General features: G+C 35.7%; 2 long non-coding RNA genes across 4 annotated transcripts in view; one reads left to right on the forward strand and one right to left on the reverse strand.

The window, feature by feature from the left end:
- Positions 1-6640, reverse strand: part of LOC140637513 (uncharacterized) — a 42030-nt gene extending 35390 nt beyond the window's left edge. Inside the window, exons 1-2 of one of the 3 annotated variants that reach the window (XR_012034605.1) lie at positions 6488-6640; positions 6223-6401 (exon numbers count right to left, since the gene is read on the reverse strand). This is a non-coding gene — a long non-coding RNA (uncharacterized lncRNA). Of the gene's footprint in view, positions 1-6222; positions 6402-6459 lie in introns of all 3 variants that reach the window. The other 2 variants (XR_012034604.1, XR_012034606.1) reach the window with 2 other exon arrangements.
- Positions 6641-6711: 71 nt separating this feature from the next.
- LOC140637512 (uncharacterized) lies at positions 6712-13243 on the forward strand. The gene is made up of 3 exons (XR_012034603.1): positions 6712-6865; positions 10148-10316; positions 13053-13243. It is a non-coding gene; the product is annotated as an uncharacterized lncRNA (long non-coding RNA).
- Positions 13244-21267: the final 8024 nt, after the last annotated feature.

Below are 21267 nucleotides of genomic sequence, written 5' to 3' on the forward strand. Positions count from 1 at the left end.
ATAGCCGTGCTTTAAGGTATTATTGCTTTAAAAAAAAAATGGCTCTTTGAAATCTTTTCTCTCTGAAAAAAATTAATCACATGGTTATACAGTATGATTAATGTGTTGAAAATATATGCAAAAACCTGCTTTATGTCTTTATAACTTAAGAGTGATGTGCAAATTATGCTGATTTCTACATTAAAAATACTCTTTTCTTTAAAGCCTGCCAAATGGGTCCAGAAGTGTGTACTCAGAATGTCTGTATATTTTTAAAAGATTTTATTTATTTATTCATGTGAGATAGGGGAAGGGGGGAGAAAGAGACAGAGGGAGAAGCAGGCTCCTCATGGATCAGGGAGCCCAATGTGGAACTCGATCCCAGGATCCCGAGATCATGACCTGAGCCGAAGGCAGACCCTTAACCAACTGAGCTGCCCATGCATCCCAGAATGTCTATATTTTATTTTATTTCCATTCTATAACCCTTGCTCTGAAACATCTTCAATATTGAAAATGAGTAACAATGTGCACTAACTTTCCTATTATCTTATTCTTACTTAAGAGTATCTAAACAATAATTAGAACATGTGAATAAATGTGAAAGATTCAACAAATAAATAAACATGTCAGAAAGAATAACAGAGAAATCAAGAATATTAAGTTGATTCATTTGTTATCATTGGCTCCACGTTACCTATTCATAAAACGAAGTGCAATTTCCTTTTCACACAGTATATACACTAGTAACAGTTCGTATATAGCTAGATTTTAGTGGACTGTGGTGATGTGTAAGGAAAAATAATAATAAAGTCTATTTCTGAAACTGTAGAATCATGTATCCATGTAAACTTTTTGTCATGATTGCAGTTCATGAAAAATGAAATATATATATATATATATATATATATATATATATATATATATATACTGCTAGGTGGGAATGTATAGAGGAAAAATGACTGTCATTGAATTTGTAGTGTAGATGGGAGTAAGATAGGAAGTCAGAAAGAAAAATGATCAAGGAGAGGGCAGCCAAGAGCAAGCAATAAGCTGTGTTTTTAAAATGAAAGTAAGGGAAAGTGAAACCAAAGGTAGATGGAGATAATACTGAAAATAGAATGCGATAAGGAAAACTAGAATCATAAAGTTATAGTCAATTTTACACATTGCACTTCTCTTAGAAATTATAGGCAGGGGATCAGAAAACCAAAATAAAGCCTGATAGAAATAGAAATGGAAATAACTAATATAATGCTAAGAAGAAATTCTTTCATGCACTTGAATTTTATATGATCACTGGTGTCTGGAGGTCTGTTTTAGATATTCTCTCTTTGGACTTTTTTTAAATCATCATAATCAGCAATACACCCCCTAACACTTTCTCTTCCTCCCCTTCTTTCAACATAAGGTGTTATATTTTTGCATCGATCAGAAGCAGAATCGAATCTACTATCTTGTGAATTTCTAATCTCAAAATATTAACTCATCACCCTGGCACTTCCTTTTGTTTCTTCTCTGTATGTTTGGAAAGGTATTAATGGACAATAAGAAAAATAAAAGAGTGACAAGTAAAATTAGAAGAACCAAGGCATTTTTTTGTCTTTTTAAGTTTTCTGAGACTCCATTATGGCCCCTGTTATGTACGTTCAGTTATAGGCCACTTGTACTAAAAGTCAATCCTGTTGTATTTCCTGGTAAAGTTGATAGGTAACTACCTTGTGAAAACAGAACAACAAAATAGATATAGTGAACAATATGTATTCAGGCTTATACTGTGTTTTGGTAACTTGGTAATGAACATGCCATGGATATATATAAAGAGTGAATAAGGCACTTGAATATTGTTATTTCAACAATTAAAATACGAGGAGAAAATTAACAAGATAAATCTGAGGACTAGTATTTCCTAAAGGACAAAAATAATAAAAGCAACAACAATACAAACCTAAGCAGTTGAAGAAGGTGTTTCACTTATTTGTTTCCCTGGAGCACTGAAGAAAGACAAAGGGCAAGAAAGGAGGGAAGGAAGGAAGGAAGGAAGGAAGGAAGGAAGGAAGGAAGGGAAGAAGGGAGGGAGGAAGGAAGGAAGAGAAAGAGAGAAGAAAGAAGAAATAAAATGATGTTTTCAAGGCCAAGAATTAGAGATTAATATAACAAAGTAGCATAGGGGAAATGAAGTAGTAAGAACCCTATTAAAACTCAGGAGGATGTTTTACCAGAAAGACTAGACTTTTCCAGACAGGAGGAGACAATGTACAGCATCACCTAAAGAGAGATATAACATTGCTTCAAAGACCAAAGAGATCATTTGGATTACAGCAAAAAATAGAAATGGAAAGGAAAGAAATGATAAGAAGCTACTATGTCTCAGGCAAGATGAAAAAGCAGATTTAGAAACATGTATGCAGATAAGAAAAGCCTGTAAAGAGCGAAGGCATTAATCATGGAAGACTGTAATTACACCGATGCCAACAAGGCTGACACCAGGAGGATGCCTATGGAAGGTGGCACACTTGGAGAAAACGGACTTTATAATGTATAGAAAATATTTATAAAGAATACATATCTGTATGTACACGGGAGCTAGATTTCGGAAACAGCTTGGTAAAAATGATAAATGTGGTTAGCATAAATAGAATCAATAGGAAAATGGGGGAAAAAAGATGGTAATACACAGTGATTAAATGCCCGGACAGTTTTATGTAGTTCAGTGTAAGAGATTACGCTCTTCAGTAGATTTAGTGAGCACCTACTGGGGCGAAAGCACAGAATTTTAGAGACTAATGCAAGGATGAATAACACATAGTGCCCAACCTCAAAAACTACAGTTTGGATTTATAGAGTATTTACTGGTGTTTAGTGAGTATGCCAAATCTTTTAATTTATGATAGTCTATATCTAGGTGGACTGAAAATAAAACTCTTTTTTAGTTGAGTCTTCTGATATGAGTAACAGAACTCCACATAGCTGGTTATATTTAAAAAGTGATAGTGAGGTGGGGTCACATAGACACAAAGCTACAAGGCCAGACGAGAACCTGAGTCCTTCATCTGAAATGCCAAAATAAAAACACACCAGGAAGGTCTCCTCTCAGCTGAATTCTGAGTATGTACTTTCTTAACTCAGCCTATTTCCATGTAATTGCACAGAGAATTATTTTAACATCGTGTGTAATTTCTGGCCTCTAATTAGCTGGGGTTTAATTTTTAATCCATACTTAACATGTCTTGGGACAACTTACTTATCTGGTCTGTGTCTCAGTTTCTTCAACTGTAAAGTAGAGCTAATAATACTTGTCTCACAGATTTCCACCAACATAGGGATGAAAAAAGAAAACAGTATGTACATATTTAGAATAGTATCTATCTAACCCATTGTAAGGGCTAAATAATTGTTCATTTTCTTCTCTATCTCCATTGCAGAGGTGTCTGCCTGTTAGTTCCAGAGTTTTTAATTTACATAATCTTCAATTTGCTAACATGCCAAGATAAGTTGCAGTCTTTAAATCTCAAGTCTAAACTTCCAGAAGAAACAGACCAATAATCATAAAATAACTAGGCATAGTTGTTAAAGATCTATTATTTAATAAGGTTACAAATTCAGGTGGTTTTACAACTTTCAATCTATCCTTTAGATAAGAATCTACAATTTGATATCTTATTCCAAATGGTCAAGATCGTGGAAAAACATGCAAACCATCCCAAATACCTTATGAAGTTAGCATGATTTTAATAGCAAAGCATAATAAAAATGCGTACATGCATGCATAGGTATTCTCATGCAAAATACCATAATCAATTTTACACATATATACTTACAGAAATTTGAAAAAAAAGTGTTCAAAGTTTTAACATTTTATTAAAGGCATAATACATTGTGATAAAGGTGATGATTTTTTAATGTGTCAGCATATCTAAACTAAACCACATCTCTCAAAATTTCTTTTTTTTTTTTAAGTCTGTTTATGATTTGAGGGAACCACAAGGGAGATTCCTTCAAAATGTGTAAAGTGTAAGAAAAGAAATAGCCATTGTACAGTTAGGCGGGTGACAGCCGGGCATGCAGTTCCTTCCTTTGAATCTTTTTGTAGCTTCTCTGAATTCTGTCCAGGTGTATGCCTTTGTGATGAAGGGCCAGGTGCCTGCAGGATAACCTTATCACCAAGGTGGGAGGCAACAGGACTAGACAGTTTCAGTCCATTCTTGTGGGGTTCTATCTCAAGCTTGTGGATACCAGCTTGCTTGTGATCTTCCCTTGCCTTCCTTATGAACTTTGACCACCAGCATTAGAGGAAAACAGCCTTCTAGACTGGTAAGTCAGCTCCTACAATTGCATGAGCCCATTGTCTGTAACAACTCCCTAAATATATACTATATATAGTATATATGGTAGGTGCTCACTAAATCTATCTATCTATCTATCTATCATCTATCTATCTATCATCTATCCTGTCAGGATATATAGAAAAATAAATCATATGTGAGTGTGTATATGTAACTATATGGGTTTATATATAATATCTATCTATGTATCTGTATGAATTCTGGGAATTCAGGAATTGGTTCTCTAATCCGATTTGATTTAAAAACACTAATGATTATTTCTAGAGGTAAAGAAGACACTGGTAAGCCATAGCATGGCAAAAGAGTTACTCAAATTATTACCTTTAGGTAACTATAACCAAGTATCTTTAAATAGAAGGCAGGACACTGGGTGACCAACCAGATGCTACCTTATAACGTTTTAGTCAAAATAAACATGTAATGGAATTGGTTGGGTGTTTCTAACTGTCCCAGAGAATTGGGGGAAAGAAATTGATGAGCTCGAGACCATAATCAGATCAAGACCTGCATGAAGGACCTAAAAATATCTATGATTGCTCTGAAAGAAACCTTTTGTCTCTTACAGCTATAAAGTCAAGAGTTCTAAAAACCAAACCCAAGGGTTGAATTTTGCAGTTGATCATTACAATGTAAATTAAATTTCCAATCTTCTGTGGTCACTTTTTAAAACTGAAGTATGGCTGATACAGAAGGTTATGTTAGTTTCACGTACACAACACAGTGGTTCAACAAGTCTCTACGTTATGCATTCACAAGTGTAGCCACCGTCTGTCAATATACAATGCTATTACAATATCATTAGCTCTCTTCTCTATGTTTTACCTTTTATCCCTGTGACTTATTCATTCTATAACTGGAAGCCTGTATCTCCCTCTCCCTTCGCCCAATTATGCCCACCTTCCCACACCCTCCCCTCTGCCAACCATCAGTTTGTTCTCTGTATTTATGGGTCTGTTTCTGCTTTTTGTTTATAGGTCATTTTTTGAAAGTCAGGGCATTGGTTAGGGAAGAATGGGATCCTGAAAACTGGGATGAAGACACATGGGAAAAGTCCCTTAAGTTGGGAATGTCAGCCTTTACACACCTGCCTGAAAATATTAGTACCCCCCTCTCTTAAAGAATCTATAATGACCTTTCTGATTTGCTAATCACTTCTGATTCTCCTGAGCACCTACCTTTACTGTACCTCTTTTTTTTCTAGACATACAACCCGATTCAAGCCCCAGAAGACTCTAAAGAGTAAATTTCAAAGTATTATGACCCATTAAAAGGATCCTAAATATTGGAATGGGAATAGTAAACCAAAGTCATTGTAAGAGGGGATATTGAGGCTTTAAATTCTGTTAAGTTTTCCATAGTGTGGGCAGTCCTTCTATTCCTGAGGTTAACCCTGCTTTGCTTAATAAATGTATAATGGCCTCTCCTGAAGTGGTTGTCTTATAAAACTTAGCTGGTTGTTCTCAGGACCAACCCTTATTCCCCTCTTTACTTCTAGACTTCAAGTTAGTCTCAAGTACCAAGCACACCCCAATGGGCAAAGTATAAAGTGTGACACATTAGGAGATGCACTACACACTAAAAGAACTGTATTGTTTTTCTGATTTATATGGGTAGAAACCTGGAGGTGTGTGAAGTTGGATATCAACGGTGTGAGATCAAGCAAAAAAGAATATAAAGGGAGATCACAGTTAATTTGTTCATATATTCCTCCTAAGCAGTGGTTCCAGATTCGTTGTTTTAGCCCAAAGAGTTAGGAAGGGCTCTAAAAGATTGCTTAGTTGGCTGACTGAAACTTGGGCCAAAAGGTGGCCTACGCTAAATGATATTCAAATACCAGAAATTCATTAATACACCATAGAGAAACATAGACAAAGGCATAGGGAGATTGGAAGCTTACAGTATTTCATCTTGGAAGACCTGTTCACACTCCCCAGGAAAGTCAGAAACATAATTTTTGCCAAAAATACAAGAAATAAATTGGTAAGAGTAGCCTCATCATCATCGAAGTTCTCTGCCGTGACCTTTCTTTGTAGTTCAGAAATTATAGTAGTCACTGCTACCATTAAAGTGAGAGCCCTAAATGCAATGAGAATAAAGAATCTTACAGTGGCAGGGACCAAGTAGTTGCACTTACTTAGGAAATATAAAGTGATCATAGTTACCGTAATGGACCATGGAGGCAAAACAGTAATCAGAATAATCTTACTTGCAGAGAACTTTGACATTAATGGTTTGATCATGGAATTCCTAGAAATTAAATAGATGGGAAGCCTACTATATCATTCATGTGACTGTTCTGTGTGGCTTGAGCTCACATTATGGGCACACGGATTCTAAGAGGAAAAGTTGGAAATCAAATTCTAGAATGTGACTTCTTCCACGTTCTATTAGCCAAAGCAGTCATGGACTGAGTCAGTATTCAAGAGAAGAAATAATCTTCAGTCCTGGACAAGGCTGTTCATACAGGGAAGGAAGAAATTTATTGCAAAAAATCAACTATCACAGTCAACTCTCTGGCCACAACAATGCACATCTCTCTTGTAAGCAAATTATAATCATCCTCTATATGAGAGCAGTGGCTTACAGTGCAGGATCTTATCATCAGGTACAGGTGAAGCTCCTCAAATGTAGCTCTTTGGAAGCCACTTCTCAAGTGCACTTTCCCATTTAGAGAAAAAAAAAAGTTATTTTTCCTCCAAAAAATCCACCAGGCAGTGGTGAAAAGAGGACAGAACTCCAACTCCAGAGTCGGGAACAATTCTTTGCTTGGGACTCAGTTCTTCTCCCTATGAGTAGTTCTCAATGGCTGTTAACTCTTCCTTCTGGGATTTTGACTCTGCCCTCTGATCCATCTTTTATTTTCCACTAGAAATGATCCTTGCTTGCAGATAAGTGGGTTTCTTTGCTTGCATGTAGGAGAATTGAGGTCCAGTGATTTCCTTACATATGGAACTACAGTCGTTTTAGTCAAGAAAAATGTAATTCTTTAAGAAGTCCTGCATATCAAATTATAATAAAATCTTATACAAAAGCCTCAACTAGAAATATATTTGAGAAAGTAACCTTCTCTCTACCTTAGTCTAAGATTGAGGGTGCTATAGAACAACAACCACAGAACTCTGAGAAATATTTCTGTCTGGTTGAGAGGATCTGTAAGTCAAACCACTAAATCTATCCCATGTTTCAACAAAGACTCTTACAGACATATCTTTGATCTAATCTTACACCTGAAGTTACAATTTATAGGAAAAGCTTTGGATTAAGATTTGATCTTTGCCCCAGACTTTAATTAACTAATTAACTTATTTATTTTGGAGAATCTCTTGTGGGCTGGAGAAACTATAATGATATACAACTTGGTGTTCCAATCTGATATATCTTTAGTTGAAAGTATTTCCCTAAATTTGCTCTGAAAACAAAACAGTCCCTTCTTCGGCTCAACTCTCCTATCTATACTTTATTATATGTAGCTAAATGAAACCAGTTGACAGCTTCACTATTTGATCTGGAACTCTGATCAAAAGCAAAAGTGTCAAATTCATTAGGTATATTTTTATCTACTATAATGATTCACTTAATATACCAATTTGGCCAGACTCTGATGCCAGTTGGTCAGTTTAAGGCCAGCCCAGATGTCACCGTGAAGGTATTTTTTTGATGTGATTACCATTTAAATCTGTGGTCTTTGAGTAAAGCAGATTACCCCCCATAATATGAGTAGATGACCTTGAAATGAAATGAAAGACAGGTTTTCATCTCTCTCTCTCTCTTTTGTATTTTTTAGATTTTATTTATTTATTTATTTGAGAGAGAAAGAGAGAGAGAGTATGAGCATAAGTGAGGAGAAAGTGAGGCAGAGGGAGAAGCAGACTCCCACTGAGCAGGGAACCCTGATATAGGGCTCTATCCCAGGGCTCAATCTCAGGGCCCTGGGATCATGACCTGAGCCAAAGATAGATGCTTAACCAACTGAGCCACCCAGGCTCCCCAAGACTGAAGTTATCCGAAGATGTAGTTCTGCATCAAGATTGTAACACAGGAACTCTGCCTGAAATTCTCTGCCTGAACAGCTGCTTTACAGATTTCAAACTATAATGTCACTACCAACTTTTAACCTGAATCTTCACCTTTTGGCCTACCCTAAACATTTCAGACTTGCTACCCTTCGCACTCCTCAATCATAATAATATGAGCCAATCCCTTGGCTCATACATGTCTATGATTTATTTAATACATTATATATTTATACATAAATGTAAGTTTACATTATATAATATAATATTTTAATAACATAATATATAAATATATTTATATTTAAAATATTTATATATGTGTGTGTGTATGTATAATCTCCTATTAGTGCTATTTCACTGAAGAACACTAGAACACTGACTATTACAAATTTTGGTAATGAGAGATTCCAGAGGAACAGAATATTAAAGATGAGTTTTTTTTTTAATTTAAAGGCAGTATATTCTATTTCCAGTATTGAAAAAAAGCATGGATAATTCACAGTATGGTATGGCAATAAAGATACACAAAATATCACTGGATATGCCTAATCAAATACTTGAAGAGACCAGTTTCCGGATGATCATTATTTGATATCTTAGAATATTTTTTGTCAAACCCGTAAGTTGAAAGAGTTTGACTGGAGAAAGTGGGGAAGCAAAAGGATGAGCTCATGCATCAAATTCCCAGCTCAAGAACCACATAAATGACCTGAAAGTTTCTAAATCTGCCCTGAAAACATCATTTCCTGGAGCCACAGAGTTGAGTTTGCTGAACACCACACCCAAAGTCTTATCTTGCCGGTAGCTGAATTATAAAAAATTAAATTCTTAACCTTGTAGTGTATTTGTTGCTTGGAAGCAACACATTGCTCATTTGGGTGTGTCACTCTGGCCCATTTATGAAATGACCCCAAAAACTTTTTTTGAGTGGGACCTGGACAAATGAAGGCTCTGCAACTACTGATCCAGGCTGCTGTGTAAGCTGCTCTACCGCTTGTGTGATAGGACCCAGCAGGTCCAGTGGTATTTAAAGTATCTGAAGTAGATAGAGACTCTGCTTAGAGCCTTAGGCAGGCCTCCTCTATAGTTGAATCATAGTGCAAACCCCTACAATTTTGGGGCAAAGCCCTTCTTTCCTCCATGCATAACTATTCTTCTTCTGAGAAACAGCTTTTGGCCTCCATTAGGCCTTAGCAGAGACTGAATATTTAGCTGCGGGTTACTAAGGTACCACGCAATCTGAGCTGCCCATCATGAACTGGATGGCGTATGGCCCACAAAGCCATGACTTAGGCGTGCACAGCAGCGCTCCATCATTAAATGAAAGTGGTACGTATATGCGTGGGTCTGAGCAAGCACTGATTCCTTAAGTAAGTTACATGGAAAAAAAAAAAAAAAAGACTGGACTGTGCATGGTCCTTACTTTTACCGCATCACCTTCTCTTTACCTTTATATATGTGCCACATTTTAATTATATTATCCACAGCACACAAGCTATTGGATAATAGTGGAGATAGCAGGCATCCCTTTCTTACTTATATAAGCAATGGGAATCTTTTTCTTACATACCTTTGTCACTTTTATAGAATAACTTTAGTGCTTCATCGTTTATTATGATGTTTATTTTCTGTGTGTGCTGGAGAGTATTCAGCACTGGCGGTCTCTAATCTATAGAGCCGTTTCTCCCATAGTCAGGATTCAGGGTCCAGCAATCGAGGGATGTAAAGGAGAGTATACTACTCGCTATTACCCCTTGTATTTCACTAATAAAATTTTTGCTTCTGTAACCTCACATTCTTCTTGTTTAGAGTCTTTAGCTCCAAAGGGAAGAATATTTTTACCAATAAGCACAAGTGATTCCATTGATCTGGAAGTTAAGACGTACTACCCAGCCACTTTGAGCAACTTATGCCTTTGAATCAACAGATAAGAAGGAATTGCTGTTCTGGCTGGGGTGATGGGTCCTGACCAACAAAGGTAAATTAAACTCCTAGTTCACAAGAGAGATAAATAAGAGTAAGTCTGGAATACAATCCACCACAACTAAAGGATAGACTTCATAATAAAACATGAAATACTAAGGTTAAAAAAAAAAAAAGTGATATGTAAGACACCGACGCTGCTACCTCCACTATTAGCCAATAGTTTGTAGTTTAGAGATAATGTAATCAAAATGGGAGATAAAGTGTATATGCAGAATTTATTTTGTAAAGACAGTGGCAACAATATTTGCCACTCTACATCCTTTTCTTACACTATAACCTTGATACTCCTTCTATTGAATGATGGGGGTTATAACCTTTAGCCTTGAATCTAGGAAGGACTTTGTAACTGCCTTAAAAACACTGTGCACTTTGAGGATAAGATTGAAAATATTTTTATATATTATGCACTATTGCTTTGTTTTCTTGCAACTCTCATGATTGTGAGCCAGCCACCATTCCATGAGGAAGATCAAGCAGTCACATAGAGATTTTTTGGTTGACAGTCACAGCTGACATTGCAGTCAACAGCCAGCCTTAACTGTCAGGCTTATGAATGCATGGGCCCTTCAGACGAGTCTGGCCGGCTGAGCCATCCCCAGCCTTTGAATATTTCCACCTGAGTCCCAGAGTTTATGAAGGAGAGAAAATTCATCTGTGTTATGCTCATTCCCACTTCATGATTGACAAAATCTGTGAAAATAATAAAGTGCCTGTTACTCTAAGCTCTAAGTTTTCAGTTGACATGTATTTGCCTGCAGCAATAGATGATTGAAACAATAGTCCTTAGAAATGAAAAACAAAATAAAATTTGCATGTTCTACCATTATCTTAAGGATAGGTAACTTTTATTGAAAAATCATAAACGCTTTGTATGTTTTATATGTCTGTATAGCAACTGTCCTTATAAGTACTACTGTGACCCTCATGTGCAGAGGAGGTAACTGAAGCACGGTATCTTTAAGCAAATTCTGCAAAATCACAAGCTGACAGATCTGGAATTTGAACCCACATTCCAGAGCAGAGATGTGTATTTTCTATCTCACTGTCCATCAGTAGAAAAGCTAAGAAAAAGGGAAGGGAAAGTTCCAGAATGAGGGATGAGAGAGGACAAGGACTGACCTGGAAATTAAGGTGAATCAAGAAACAACATACTGAGGTTTATTGAAAGCAGGGCTGGGGTGGCTGGCTCAGTCTGTTAAGGGTCTGTCTCAGCTCAGGTCATGATCCTGGCATCCCGGTGTTGAGCCCTGTGTCGGGCTCCTTGCTCGGCCAGGAGTCTGCTTCTCCCTTTCCTGCTAACCGGCTCCCCTGTTTGTAGTCTCACTTGCTCTCTCCCTCTCTCTCAAACGAATAAATAAAAAAAATCTTGGAAAAAAAAAAAAAAGAGAGAGAGAAAGCAGTGATGAAATCGTAACAGCAAACCCAGTGAATTTCATCATGACTGAGAAGCTATGCCAAGTATCCATGAGGTTATATCCTAAGTGGCTTTTTTTGTTCCCCCTGATTAGATCTAAGTCATTGTAAAGCAATAGGACTTTAGTTCTCTAAAGGTAACAAGAAAAGAAAGGCAGCGCTAATTGTCTTATTCTCTTAGTATTTATTTGCTTCCCATGTTTAGTGGATATGCAACACTTTTTTTTAAGGGTGACTTTGAGAGGGGTAACTCTCCACTAAACATATAAGTGTGTGTATGTGTTTGTGGGTTGGAGGATGTGGGTTTGTGTGCACATGTATCTTAATCCTAAACAGACATCAAAGTCTAAATGATTGGCTCCCAGTAATGAGGAAGAAGAATCAAAGCTTAGACTTTTGGCTTAAACCCGAGGATTCATGGGGTACTGATCACTGTGTTCAGTTTGCCCTTATGAGTTTAGAGTGCTTTTATGTTATCATGGTAGGGTTGTTTGATAATAAGTGAAAATGTAGATCTGTAACAGAAATCATAGCTGGATCAATGTACAGATGATATTTAAGCCATAATACAACTCATTTGCATCTATTTATCAGTGATGTAAGATATAAACATTTACACATGATATGTTCTACAAATCTACAGAAGGTTGCTTTAATGAAATACTAAATATATTTTTTCTTTATTAAAGTGAATATGTTTACTGTAACTAATGTAGCGCAGAATTCACTTCTAGATAAGTATGTAATCACATGCTCAGCGTTCAGTAAGGAAAACATAATCCCTTGTAGACTTTTTTTTTTTTTAAAGATTTATTTATTTTGAGAGACACAGAGAGAGATGCAGAGACATAGGCAGAGGGAGAAGCAGGCTCCCTACAGGGAGCCCGATATGGGACTCGATCCCCAGACCCCGGGATCACACCCTGAGCCAAAGGCAGACACTCAACCCCTGAGCCACCCAGGAGTCCCTCTCTTGTAGATGTTTAAAACAAGATAATACATGATCAGAAAAATAAGTGCTTACAATATAAGGTAGGAGAGTAAAAGTCAGAAATCAAAGCAGGGTGCTGCAGGTTGTCAGTTTTGCCACTTACCACTACCTTTCAGGACACTATGAAGTCACTTTTGCCACATAATTACTGTCACTGCCCAGATCAGAAACTACAAGGAATCTCACCTATGCAGTTGTCTGTAGCACCAAGGCAAATAATTTACAAAGGAACTTCCAGTTGTTAAAAAATCTGCAGAAGTCCATGTGGATGCTTGTCACTGCTGGAGAAAGATTGATGTTTTCTGCTTCCCTTTTGCCTTTCAGATCTCGTATAAAGGGCTCTCTTTGGAAAAACGGCAATCCCATCCCAATACCTGGAAGTGAAGCATGCTGGCAAACACAATGGTCTTTCAGAACTCATGATAATGGAGAGAAGGGATGATAAATTCCATGTTGAGCTCAGATAACCCCTTTGGCTGCATTAAAAGAATCTCTTTCCTCAAGATTTTATTTTACACCGAGCTTGTGAGAAAATATTTTTATTTGCTTCCAAAATGATTGCTCTCTCTCTCTCTTAGGTTGTGTCCGTACCTAACTAGAGAGGCAAGGGGTGAACATAAAATGAGATTGATTAGAGCAACCTTGACATCAGGCTAGAAAATTAGCAAAATGTGCTGTAGAAGACAGGGGTTGAGAAGAAAATGTGGAAGTTTAATCCAAGTCATAGAGGCCAACCACCACGAAGGAGGGAGAAGTGTATGATGTATTGACTTATTCGATGAATCAAACAATGGTCAATCCTCACTGCATTCCAGTCTCTCAGGATATAGCATAGTGATGAAGAACAAATGGCTATGTCCCCGTAGCTGTTCAACAGCCCTCTCTAATGTGGTCTCTTCCAGCCTGCACTGACCTCATAAAGCTAATTCATTCTGTCCTATAAACTAAAACAAGGCTCTGAACATATTTCTGAAATAGCACTTTCTTTACTTCTACTGTATTGGTCTGTACATATGTATGCTTCTTTCTTTAGACAAGAGCTATTTAGGGCGATATGTCATTTCATTCTTTGGCGAGCTCAACATAGAGGAGCAGGATCTAGAGTGTGAAACAGTTAACCTATGACAGAAAACCGCAACAGTTGGGGCAAGCGTCTTGGGTTGAGAAAGAAAGGGATAGAAAGGGAGAGAATGAAAGAGATTTAGGCTGTGTGTGTGTGTGTGTGTGTGTGTGTGTGTGTGTGCAGAACAGATAATTTATAGTTTCAAGTCTTGCACAAACTATCAGAGCTCACTGCTAAAAGGGCATGGTATTTTATAGGAAATAGGGTTGGATTCAAGATTAAAGAATCTTTCCTAACTTAAGAAATGAAGAAATGTGTAACATTTTCTCTCCTGACAGTAACCATAGGCATTCCTACCTCTACGTTCTTTCATGACATGTAATATTTAGTTGCCTTTACTGCTTACATCCTTCCATTTTATTATGTTTTAAGCCCTATGAGTAGGCTGTTTTCATCATGGTCTCCTCAACACCTGACCCAACACCTACACTGTACTAGGTGTCCCTAAGACTATTCATGCTAAACTTTAGAAGAAAGGAGTGAATGAGTTAGATATAATCTTAATCAATTTTGAACTATTCATATTTTAAACAGCCCTCCATTGGATAGAAGTGTATACTTCAGGGAAAAAAAATGTTTAAATTAGCAACCCATAGGGTGGTGAACTTATTATCATGTTAGAATGTCAATTTGCACAACCATCTGTACAGGAAATATGGCTGGTATTTTCTATAATGAAATCATAGCTTAGACTATGGCCACATGCATTTAACAAACTGAACAGAGATTCTAATGGACAGTCCATACATCTTAATCACCTGTCTTAGGCATGCATATCAGAACATCCCAACTGATAGTGAGACCTCAGTCTTTAATGCATTGAATTGGACATATGTAAGTCATGGGTGAGACAACATAGGTTGAAGACTCAGAATAAAAACGAGGGGTTTTTCCCCCCCTGAGATTTCCTGACAAAACAAATAACAACTGGAGAATAATTAAACACACACACATGTGCACACACACCACACACACGAACTCATATACAGTCTTGAAAAAATATACGATATTTTAAAAACTGTCATTGATAAGCTTACGGGATAGTATAAAAAGGGTGTGTTTTTCAGAAGCAATCAGGATAAGAATAGAGTCTTTAAGATAATTAGGAACTTAGTTTCAAGTAAATTCAAAATTTCCAGCAAATCTGTCTTCTTGTACTTCATGTGACCTTTACAATGGCAAAACAGAAAATGAATCTAAAAGCCATTTTGATTCAGTGTTGTGAGAACTCTGATTCCTACAGAAAGTATAACAAATGTACTTTGTTATGCCATTAACGTGGCATTTACATATTTATGCTAATATTTGTTCTTCATAATCACATGAAAGATATGCAGAACTGAAATGCCTTTTAAATTAAGAATGCCATTCCCCAAACTATTTTTTTAATGTACTAATACTATATTGTCCATATACTAATATACTAATATATGTTAATAAATAATATTACTGTACAACACATAAATATGTTATATGATAGATATGCATATCCCAAGTGTATATATATATATATGCATATATATATACACATATATACATATGTGTGTGCATGTATATATAAATTTTTTTTCTGCAATTGGGACAACCTTAGTAATGTGATTTCCTGGACATTTGGAGAACCAGATATAGTATACCACTCTGTCCCCATGATTCTCTAACTTTGATAGGAGTTTAAATATGACATTTTCATCTAACCTGTTCTTCTATCTCTCCCTCTTCTTTCTATTATTTCTTACTATTTGTCTGCGTGTGTGTATCTCTCAGTTGCTCTGCTTCACACTGAAGAAGTTCTTGAACAGGTATACGAGGGCAGGTCCCAAATGTAACATACAACTGTGACCTGCATCAAGAAATGTGTGTTTGCAAGGACAAAATGACACCAAAACCAATAACAGGAAAGAATAATTAAGCTTGGCCTTTCCCCCAGCTACTGTGTATCAGATTATTTAATATGTCTCACAGATGGGAGACTGGGAGAAGCTTCATCATATACAAGTCAGTAAGATGCAATTATAGGGAGAAAAAAGACCCTACTGTTATGATCTCCAGATGAAATACTGCCTTTACATTTCCTTTTTTTCTTTTTTTTAAGATTTTATTTATTTACTTTAGAGATAGATGGAGAGAGAGAGAGAGCATGAACAAGGGGAGGAGGAGAGAAAGAGGGACACGCAGACTCTGTGCTGTCCCCCTCCCAGATGCTGGACTGGATCCCACAACCCTGGGGTCATGACCTGAGGTGAAACCAAGAGTCAGAAGCCTAACCGGCTGAGCCACCAGGAGCCCCTACATTTCTTCTCTTTTCTTCTTCTTCTTTTTTTTTTTAATGTGAACAGAAGAGTGTAAACACATTAATCCAGCTATCAATCCTTCACAACCTTGGATGATACATTTCAAAATATTCATAATTCCCAAAATCTTCTTTTTACCTACGGGCATTATAGTTTCTATTTTGAACATTAGTTAACTATATAAGAGATACTTAATTTTCTGGCCTTGAATTATAATTTGAAAAATGAATTTTAAAATTCTACCAAGAATTTTACTAATTTTTCATTGAGAGCAGACGTATCATGCATGCCTTGATTTTATGGCGTTAAAGACACCCACATGGATTATATGAGTTGAGGGAAAATCCTTATTAGATATGATGGAAGAGTATCTAGGCAGTATCATCACATAAACCTCTCAGACAAAAACGTATGTGAGCGTTCGAGGAAGACAAAGAGAACATGACAGCATAGGAAGTAAGGGGAAAAGGGCAGAAAATGCTGTCAAAGAGGTATTCCTGAGCAATGTCAATAAGGCCTGATTGGTCTTGATAAGGATTTGGAACTGCAAGTGTCATCAGAAGTCATGGGAAGGACGAGAGTGGTCGAGTTTCATGATCAGATTAAAGATTAATTTCAGACAAATGCCTTCAAACATTATTTCTAAGCAAGATATATATATTATAATATGTTAAAATGCATTTTCTAACATTTTTTATTCATTTTACATTTGAACATCATGTAAAAATGTGGAGAAAATAGGTTGTATTTTCCAACATTTTTTATTCATTTCACATTTGAATATCATGTAAAAATGTCGGGAAAATAGGTTGGTATATGATCTTCAAAGGCAAAGACAACAAAGTTAACATCCTTTGAGTTGCTGCTGACGTTTTAAAAGCTACAGCATCGAATTGATATTTAATCCTACAGTAATATTTTAAGCCTCTCCGGTAAATTGTGGCTTTATATATTTAGGTTAAGATAATTAAAAATAGTTTTATTTTGGTGTATTCATCCCTATAAAAAAATGTCTTCGACTTTTATGAAAATAATAACTGCTGTATATTCTTCAATAAATAGAATTATAAAGATTAAAAGATTTGCCTTGAGTCTTATAGCTAGCTTGTGGAAAAATCATATGTGAGCTCTCATTTTCTTACCCCAGTGGCCACAAGTCTTGTCATTACATCAGTGTTGTCTTTTGAAATACCATCATTGTGAGTTTCTGCACCATTCTGCCGATGGTAGATGTGGACTCAGGAGACCCAATCAGTGGCTCTACTTCTGCATCCAGTGACCAGAAATTAGCAAACCTTTGCAGATTTAGAGACTTTTTCTATAATTACTCTTATTCGATTTCTTAAGTGGAAGCATGTATACATATAGTTTTTGATTTTAACTTTGTTTAAAATTAGCATTACATAGTAGTGATCAATTATAACTATTATTTGCAAAAACCAGGAAATTATAAATTCATAATTTAATGTAGATTTATTTTGAACCATCAATTTTGCTGTAACAGAGAGATGTTAGCACATGTTCTTGTATTTACAATGGCTATAGAATGGTCTTGCTTTTGCAGTCTTAGCATGCTTCCAGCTTCTTTTTTTATTATTCTCTGGGATCCTCTTATGTTAATGCAAGAAAGTTTCTGAACTCCTACTGCTTCTGTGTGGTATTTAGTTCATACCAGGACTATGCAGTTTTCACTGAAAATAATTATTAGTTTCTACACTTTCCTTTGTGGCCTTTTCTTTCTTGCTCTGTTACTCTTTGGTATTTTTCTGTCCTTCATTTTCACATTCTGTAATTGTATTATATGCTATATGTGTCTTGCTGTTGTTTCTCTGTTTCCAAATCTATTATATGGTGCTCAGTCTCCATGAGACTGCTTTATTGTCTTTATTGTCTTTCTTCCTTTTGCCCTCTTTATTTTCCTTTGTATGTTGTCCTTTGTCCTTCCCTAACTGAATGTTTCATAGATCTTGCAAATTATTTGAGGATACCATATCCTCAGATGTTGTTTTCATAACTCCTTTTTTTTTTAATTTTTAGTCTACCTTTGCATAGGGAGGGGTTATTTATCTTCTTTAACAAATCTTATGGCCCTAGAAAGAGAGAAGACTGATGCTAGGAAGACCATCTACCATTGCCTTGTTCTCCACAGCATGAAACCTACTTTGAGATACTTTCTTGATTATTTATTTCAAATCATGACATTGCCCATGACCTACAGATTAAATAAAACAGTCTAAATCTGGGACTACAGGAGCAATGAAGTTGATTGGGTTACTGGGACAACCTTGTTATTCTCACAGGTTGCTTTCGAAATTAAAAGAAAAAAGTGAGAAATGTAAATAATTTCCACAAAATATGCTTCATTCAGAATATTTTTGGCTCTTGAAATTACTCTGGCAACTTTAACTTTAGAGAGAATACTTATAAAATTATCAGAACTAAAAAAAAAAAAAAAAAAAAAAAAAAAAAAAAAATTATCAGAACTGAAATTTTCTTTTCTTTTTCTTCTCAATTTACAAAGTTTTCTTTTCAAATGGAAAGGGTGAACTTGATAACCTGAAGTTCAGTTCATTTTCATTTCATGTGTTATTGAGCTCTGTGTATTAGTTATTTTCCATTTATATAACACAAAAATTTTACTTTTAAACTCAAAGCAGAGTAAATGTCAGTTGCCAGATAACTTGCTGGACAGTGGTAATTAGGCTGAATGCCTCACAGACACTTTTTTTTAAACATATTTTAGTGTCTTCTACTACCTTTTTGGTTGGATTCATAAATTGTTGATCCCTAAAAGATGGAAGACACATTCTTTCACATTAGAACCACAGAGGGCAAAAAAAAAAGAAAAAAATAGATAAAAAAGAACCACAGAGGGATACCTGAGGTAGTCTCTGGCTCTTGATTCTTACCACGGGATTCCATGACCTACTCTTGAGTAAAATGGAAAGTCCAATTATTATTTTTTTTTGAAAAGCCTAAGGATGGACCTTTTCTCTACTGCTTATAATTTATATCACCAACAACAAAAAACATTTACTCCCCAAACTCAATTTCTCATCTGCATTATAAAGAAAATAACCCATACCTCCTATGATTATTGCTAGATCAATTGATTGAATTGTTAAAGTATTCATCAAGCTAGATATTTTTCCTTTTTGATTGTTTTCTCTTGTTTTACTCTCCTTTTTATATCCTTGTCTTCTCTCCTTTTTATATCTCATTCTCCTTATTTTCTCACTGTTCCTCCTTTTTTTTCCCTCAGATTTTGAAGAGTGAATAGATTATTTTGTTAAATTAGCAGCATTTTTTTTTCCACAAAAGTCACTAACCCCTGTGCCAAATGGAAGATTATTGCAGCATTCTAAATATTATGCCTGAGTACTTCATGCCTTCAAGGAATGAAAGAATGGCTTATGCCAAATGACTTTTCATCTACCTTTATAATTCTTATGATATGTATAAACTTCCTTCTTGGAACAATATATATGACATTCCTGTAGGTTTAACATCTCACATACCCTCTAGCAGAAAGAATTTATAGAATACAGTTTTCTGGCCCTGGAAAAATATACAAAATAGTACAGGGAGTAGGAGACAACATAATAAAAACTAATACAAGGTCTATTTAAAAAAAAAAAAGGCCTCTACCAACTCTGCCCAGCTCAAATCATTATGGTCAGATGCCTGCTATGGCACTTGCCATAATAATACATTACAAACAGGTCATTAAAAAAATAAATAAATAAATAAATAAGGTTGTATACCCCCACACCAAATGGTTGCATCAATCGTTGTAAAATCTGGGTTATAAGCCTAGTGGGAAATATCACTATTTTTTAATAGGAAGTGAGAAACATTTTTTTTTTTAAATTTTTGGAACACTCTTTATTTCAGCTTTTACATAGGGAAGTAGCAGGAAAAGACATCGAGGATAAGGAGGAAACACGTGACATGGTAGTAGAGTATTGTCAGAGATAACTAGGCATTCTCTGAACTACCAAATTTCACAAACTGACTTCAAATGTGAATGCTAAGAACATATTAGGAGATTTGGGAATCTTCTAAAACATCTGAGAAATCATTCTGGAGAGACTGACTTTCCAGAGTGAAAAGTATATAGTTTAACAATCTGAACAAGTAAAAATTCCCTGAGACCAAAACTGAGGAATTTCTTCATTGAAATTTTATTATTGCCTATATCTACACTATTCTCATATTACAAAAAGTACATTGATTAAAAAAATCAGGAATATATAGATAAATATATTTATTATTGCTGCTTTATACCACTTTTTATTTGCTCCTGACATTACTGACTGACCAGGTTCCTTTGGTTGAAAAATGAACAAACATTTTTAAAAATATCCTTACCATCATCAAATGCCCAAGAATGTTCCTTCAAATGTTTTCACAAATCATTTGAATTCTCTTGATTCCCTATGTCATATGAAAGTACAAAGAGTTCACAAAATCAGTCCTTGCTAATTCAGTGAAATTTGTCTCTGTGCCCCTTATTCCTCATCCATCATTCTTGATATATTTAGATTTGTCTTTAGACTTTGAACTCATCTCTTATTCATCACATTTAATGATGCACAAAAAATTGTGCAATAAACTCATCATAGTTATCATTTATCTATGTTCAACTGTCATGGTTAGCTATTAGAAAGTACATGTTGTAAGTCTCCCTCTCTATATACTTATTATTATTTTGCTCTCATCTTCTTTACTTGCACATTCCTTCCTTCCTTAGCCTTTGTCTTTGAGAACTTCATTTGAAGCTATGTCCCTGCAATACCCTTTAGTCACTGACATTCATTTACTGGATGCTTGAACTTTGTCAGAGTAGACAGTTTGCAGGTACTATTCATGACACATTATTTATATTAATCTTAAAGTGTAATCTTTTGAAAAGATGAGTTTTCTGCAATCATCTTCATACTGACAAACTTTGCTGTAGTGAAGTTCTGTGTGCATGTAAAACAATATACTGAGTACCTGACAAAGATCTTCACCAGTCTCTCATTTCCATAAGATCAAAGCAAATATGAAAAAATCGGGCATGCAAAAAAGCAGTATTATAGAAAGAAAACATCAGGGAGAGATGTTTTTCTTTGTTTTTGGT

This window comes from Canis lupus, chromosome 8 (genome assembly GCF_048164855.1).
Source record: "Canis lupus baileyi chromosome 8, mCanLup2.hap1, whole genome shotgun sequence".
NCBI lineage: Eukaryota > Metazoa > Chordata > Mammalia > Carnivora > Canidae > Canis > Canis lupus.